The 7,041-nt window shown below is 42.4% G+C and overlaps 1 pseudogene; it reads right to left on the bottom strand.

The window, feature by feature from the left end:
• Positions 1-4,328: 4,328 nt before the first annotated feature.
• LOC148027859 (uncharacterized) lies at positions 4,329-5,761 on the bottom strand (annotated as a pseudogene).
• Positions 5,762-7,041: the final 1,280 nt, after the last annotated feature.

The following is a 7,041-nucleotide window of genomic DNA, read 5'->3' as shown; positions in this document are numbered from 1 at the left end:
TAAAACCAAGAAAAAGATAGAAAAGAGTAAATTGGACAAGAAGATTTTTTTTTTTTGAAAGATTTAGGTCTTTCTAACATCAAGAGGAAGGAAAAGTACTATGGCATATGCCAAAGGAATGGCCATGAAGCCAAGACTTGTTGGTACAATTCTAATGTTAAGATGGCACAACAGATGCTAGTGATGTAGCCTAGGCCAAGACCTCTATAGCCAATTGCACTCAATCAAGTTATTACTGACACAATGCCTTAGATACCCTTTAGGGTACCTAGAAGAATGTAGGCAAGACAGCCTTGGGAAAATTTTCAAGCACAACAGTAAACTACTCAAATAGAAGCGTGCCACTATTGTGGAGGTTAATGAAACTTTGTTGGATATAATTGTGAACTTTGGGCAAGGTAGAGGACTGAGAGAGGAATGCTAATAGAAAGGACATGCAATGATAGAAGACTTGCAAGAGCACCTCATCCATAGTATGCACTACCCCAATTGCAACAATCCTCATACAACTACTTAACCAAGATGAGCAAAGGCAACTTCCTGAAGGTACAAGTGCTACTAGTTATAAGAAAACTCACCAAGAGAAAGTTCAATAAAGGACAAAGGAGGTGTCAACAAAGTAACTTGAATGCTATAAGTATGCATGTTGAATATGATTGTTCTAATTTCATTAAAGTAGAGGATTGTCTTGATGAAGCTATGGTACTAGCTATTACTAGAAGCCAAGTAGGCTTAAAACTTGATTGGGAAGAACAAGAGAAAGCCATGAAAAAGGAAACAAAGCAAGTTACAAAGTTGCAAAAAGTTGCAAAAAAAGTAATATTTAAGGAGTTTTATGATCAAGAAGATCGAGGTGTCTTCCATCTTGATCAAAAGGATCAATATCTTGTAGACAATATATTATGAAAATTTCAGGAAGGAGGTTCAGAAGAGCTATTTCTAGCTCTAACAAAGTATTCATTGCAATTAACCTTGTAGCAAATCTTGGAATTAATACAATGATTCAAGGAAAAGTTGCTTATGAATATCAAACAAAAGCAACATGAAGTTCTTGAAGATATAACAATTCAGGATCAAGTAGTTCCTAAATGTCAAGGAATCATACCAATCCAATAAGAGGTTGTGGATTATCGTGTGCCCACTATTCAAGTTGAGTATGTAGGGAAGAAGCATGATGATGTCTTGTAGGAGGATGGGGGATCATGAGTCAACATACTTCCTGAACATGCATATTTGGCGCCACCAAGCATGAGAAACTCCTACCGGCACCATTTAAGGTTAGGATGGAAAACCAAATGAGGTTACAGCCATTGGGTATTCTTAACAATTAGCAAATCAAAGTTGTTGGCTTGAAGTTCTAGCCTAAAGTCCATCAAAGTAAGTTTTTTTGTGCTAAGGATGTAATGGAACCTAAAATGGTTTGGCATTGGCTATGGCACTAGCCGGACCTCATGCACACAATAGACAACCCCACCACACAGCCTCGTAGGCCAGGAGCATCTAAGATTCACTCTACACTAAATGCTAATGTCGATTCTACGTTTGTATTAAGTCATAGTCTAACGTTTACCATCCCTTCTCCTCAGAGGGAGACCCCATAACATATAGATAAAGTGCCTCGTAGCACAAACATAGAGAAGCACCTCTCAATTGATTGCCACGGCTCCACTGCAACTCTCCTACACCTCCGGTGTCGAAGAGATCATGCAAGAGCTGCAGAATACGGGGTTCAAGGTACAGCAATGGAAGAGTCTAACAAGAAGAACTCAAATTTTTGATGTCAAAGTTCACTATATTGCTTGTCAAATGAGTTACAAGAAATTCATGTTCAGGATAATCCGAAGTATTTCATAAACTGTTTACATTCAGGTGTATGTTGACAATTGCAGTAAGAAGGGATACACTCTTCACATCAGCATGTTCATTTCATAACTTGGCAGTTGCTAGTTCAGCAGAAATTTTCAGCATTGGTACAAAACATTTTCATAAATTCTGCATTTTTGCCTCTTATCACAGACAGCATCCATTCTTCAAAAACTTTATCTCCTTCTTTCTACAGCCTGATTTGTAAGTGTGTTGAAATGTATGATGTTTCGCATCATCCTAACAGATTTGTAAAATGGGCAGAACCTATCATAGGGGTAAAGGCATTCTATGTCAAATAATCTTCATGAAGAAGTTTGGCAAACTCCAAGATTATCTTTTCTGTTTCAGTGAAGGCATCTTTACAATTTCTCATCTCCTATATCCTGTCCACAATCTCCCTCAAGTGAACATCAGAATACAACTCGGAAATTAGCATGTACCCTAAAGCATCAATTGGATCAAGTTCCATGACCTCATTATAGCAAAGCTTCCCAAGTGACAAGTTCCCATATTTTCTGTAGCCAGTCAACAAAGCTAACCAGCTAGTAACATCTGGGAATGTAAACATACACTGGAGCAAATCTTGAGCTTCATTCAACTATCCTTCTGCAAATGGGACTTGTTCAGGAGCCCAAAAGGGAGGTGAGGGAAGTCAAAGTCGACAGAGGTAAGGGCATAGACCTGTGTACTGCTCGCAATTAAAAGGGGAGGGGTAGTCAGGACAACAATGCTTTAGCCTCCCAAGAGCAACCAGGGAGAATCAGGTGATGACGATGATGGTGATGCTGTTATAATGATGTTATGATGATCACGTGAACTCTTCTTCTCCTTTGTTGGTCCCTTGATGGTCTGTATCGTGGCCTGGCTTCAGTGGCATATCAAATAAGGGCGACTCTTCACAATCATCATCAGATTGATCATCTTCTTCTGTTATTGATAATGAAGGAGATAGATAGTGCGGTCAACGCCGGTGACCTGTGGAGCAGCTGATGATGCACACCAACACTCATCTCTGGTACTTTGTCCCTTTGACGGTGTTTATATTGCTCCTCTGCCTTACCTGTTCGTCCAAGCTTAATGTCCCTGAAGACTTTGCTTTCCTATACTCCTGTAAAAAAAAACATGCACGCTGTGGTCCAGTCTATACAGAGATTGATTGAAACAAGTTTCTGCATGCATAATTCAAGGACTGCAATCAGAGGAAGCAAGGTAGCAGCTTGCACTGATTTTGAGTCTTCCCTTTGAAACAGATTGAGGCAGCGTTCCTTTTACCATCTCATATCTCTTCAAATCTTCTCATAAATGAATTACTTGCTCGAGATATGCATAGACTCTTCCTGCATCTTCGACTGAGCCTCATAGGATTTTTTTTTTCCCCCCAAAACATCTCAGTCGTAAGTCGATGCCATCGTTCAGCGAGGTGCAGCTCCCCCCTTTTCTTCCTCCTCCACGATTTCAGCTCTCTCCTTCTCCTTCAATACAACACGGAGCTTTGAGAACTTGTCTTCTGGAGAGATACAACTGGATGCGCTGATTGAGTGGGAGTGCCCAGCGGAGACTCTTTCTGCAGCGTGTAAACCTTTTCGCCATTCTCTTTGAACAAAAGCAGTTGTCGCACCAAGCCAATCATCTTTGTACAGACGAGCAAATTGAGATGTTTGCAATTACAAGCTTTCTATCTCCTGTCACTTGATAGTGGTTTCAAAACCAGTTTTGGATTGCATGGATTTGATCCTGTCACATCAAACTCAAGATTGGCACTCAACTGAAAGCCTTCGACGTGTTGCCAAAATTTCAGGAAGACTTCTTTCGGCGTTCAATCGATACTATACAAATCATCCCACGATGTAGGCTCTTCCAGAGAACTGGAGTCCATCATTGGAGACTCAAAGGTACCTGTTGGCATGGGCCAATCCTCAAACTTCCCATGTGAGCCAGGCTTCACGTTCCTTAATTCTCACACAAGACGAGCCTTTCCCCTCGCAAGACAAATAACCATGTACCCGCACGGCCTAGATTCTGTGCAAATCCCCCTCTCCTTTCGCCATATCAAGCTCCAGCATTAGTCTGCCCCTTTGGTCCTCTCGTCCGCATCACAGCCCGCCATCAAGTTTATGACGCCACCTTAGGAAGAAAACAGAAGGCATCAGATTGTGCTCTTTGTCTCCTGTGTCCAGAACTTCAGGGCTCCAGATTCTGCCTGTTGGCAATTGCTTGCAATTTTTTTCCCGTATAACTATGACCATCGAGTATCTGCATGACAGTGTTGCGTCCTCCATTCCAATTCTGCACTTCACTCCACCCATTTCAAAAATAGCTCTCCCATCTTGCTGATGACGCAGCACTTTCACGTCGGTTTCACCAGAAATGTCGTAGATTTCGTGTAAGGGCTGCAGAACACGGGGTTCAAGGTACAGCAAGAAATGAGGCTAACAAGAAGAACTCAAATATTGGATGTCAAAGTTCACTATATTCCTTGTCATAATCATAGAGTTACAACAAAGAAACTGAGCAAACCCATGTTCTTGATATGCTGTCATGAACAGTTTTGGTATTTCAACAAGTACAGCACCAAGTAAAGACTTGCACGTGGTCGTTCAGCTGTAGTATGCCATGTTTGAAGATGAAAACTCTGTCGAGAGGATTGCTGAGAATGGGAACTGGGTTACTGAAATTTCAGCCTAAACAGAGCCTTTGGGATACTTGCAACATGGAAGTTGGTTGCACTTTCAGATTTACTTTCCAAGGAAAGACCTTTCTCAATGTCATGCAGCATTCAAAGAGTTAAGGTTCTGCTTTGTAGTGTCTGGCTCATGCTCATGAAAGTACATAATACCTCCCATGCAAAGACAGAAAAGGGCCACTTCAGCATGCCTTGTATCTGGTAACAAATGCCTGTTCACCAAAATATACCACAGAGAGTCTGCTGCACGTGGAAGTACTTAGAGTGCCAATTCTGCTCTCTGACTCTTCTTCTCCAGTAGAACAGACAAGGAAGCCAGAGCTCCACCAAACCAGTAGACCAATTTGTGGTCCTTGGTAACCACCTTCCTTTGTAGACATATATAACTTTGATAAATTCCCACAAATACAGAGATGAAGCATGTAGAACGAACTGTTCCTTTGAAAGCCGTCCAAAATGTATGTACAGGGACTTGTATAAACTTTTGTAGATTCAAGACAACAAAAGGTACAAAGGTGAGTGACATGTAAAGTGGAAATGTTTTCTTGAAGGTGGCACGGGCTGCTTTACTTGATTGTCCCATACAAGACAATGTCTCTGGGTGTATAGCTGAGCAAGGAATAAGTGCACAATCAGGCCGCAGCTCAAAGGGGGCACCACCAGTCTTGCTAGAAACAAAGTCAGACAAAGCGTCTACATCAACAGGTTCCCTTCGACAGCTTTCACGGACAGCCTTCAGCACAGGCTTTGCAATAGGCCCAGTTTTGACAATAAATTCTAGATACGACTCAGGCAAAGTCACAGGCTGCATTACATATGCATACATAACCTGAGCACAAGCAATAGCAAATAACAAGGTGTTGCCATGTCTCCAGTCACACACACGGTCGGCATTTGTGCTGCATTGCACACATTAGCATTCATGTCCAACTCCTTCACCATGGCTTGCCAATCGGATGGCACTGCCCCAATGTCCTCAGGCATCCTCGCTCAAAACTGCACACACAGACACAGGCAGAGAGAGAGAGAGAGAGAGCTCTGAACAAATGCGCCCACCAGCTCTCTTTTCTTTTGAAAAGAAAAGCACTTCGGCTCCCTCTCCATCATTCCAGCAGTCTCCCCGATCACAGGAATGGAGATCGCCCCCAAAACTCCATGTCTAGCACACCTTGTGATGACAAAAGTCCTCAGGAGCAGGCTTCGCTCTGACATCTAGTGTGCCATCATGGATTCCCAAAGCAAAGGCGTCCAATTTCCAGAGAGAGAGAGTTGTTCACGGCCAAATCATTGATGAAGACAAGGCTCCTTTCAATCACTGTTGCATTCGATGATACTACACTCGACCTTCAAGCCTTGTCGATGTTGCTGTAGCCCGACGCTCCCTTTTTCCAATCTGAAGCTCGTTCCTCCTCTGCCGAACGACCCTTTGATTACCCTCCTGCGCAAGGTTTTCCACACACGGTTCCCGATTTAGAGCTTCCTTCCCCCCAATTAGCATTTCCCCCCTCTTCTTTCGCCATATCCAGCTCCAGCATTCGTCTGCCCCTGGGTCATCTCGTCCGGCCCCCCATTCCAATTCAGGCGCAGCCCGCCATTTTTGCCCTTTTCAAAAATATCCTCCTCCCTGAATAGACTAGCTTTATTTTCATTAGAACTTCTTGCCTTTTGGATCACTAGAGAACATGTGCTTCACACGTCTTTAGGTGTTAGTAAAGATTAGGGTGATGACAATACATATCATCCCATTATTCCACATATCTCAGTCCAGAGAATTCTCATAGCTTAGACTTGCTTGGGACTGTGCAAAGGGCAGTACCAGGAACACAGCCTCCTAGAACAATAATAGAGATGCATCACCATGATAATTCACCAATACAACCCAGCCCTCTCTTATAGTGTCAATGAGCTTGCATACACCATGACCTTTGCCTCAGCTCTTGCCTCACGCACACAATAAAAATTAGCCCTGTTTACAAGAGCAGAAGATTTAGGAGTCCATTCCTAATGATTTCTTGGATCCAAAGTGCAGGAAATATATACATTGGCTGCGGATTACTAAAATGCATCACACAAACAATAAATCACACGCAGAAATTGACACAAATACACAACAAAAATAGAGGTGTTCACGGCTCAGATGCGCAGCAACACGACACCGGGATTGGCCCCAAGATGCATCGCTCCAACATAAAGTACACACAATACAAGCTCCACTCTTTCATTTTGAACGTATTCTAGGAGATACCATGTGCCATTACCAAATAATTCCCTAAGAAAATGATGAACTAGCCTACAGATTAGGTTGTCTCACACACTCAAGCGTAGGTCATCATAACGGAAAATAGATGTTATGCATCCAATTCTTCATATTCCAATACCATGGTTGATATGCACATGTAAACGTGGATGATCCTAATGTCCTCAAATATAATTTTCAATCAGAAATCTGTTGTGCACAACCAAGCTTTCCAATGCTCATTTACTAACTCCTT

Source organism: Lygodium microphyllum, chromosome 12, assembly GCF_053477565.2.
Source record: "Lygodium microphyllum isolate KBCC chromosome 12, Lygodium_microphyllum_v1.1.10, whole genome shotgun sequence".
NCBI lineage: Eukaryota > Viridiplantae > Streptophyta > Polypodiopsida > Schizaeales > Lygodiaceae > Lygodium > Lygodium microphyllum.
The sequence above is the reverse complement of the archived record's forward strand: the minus strand, read 5'-3'. Positions and strand labels throughout refer to the sequence as shown.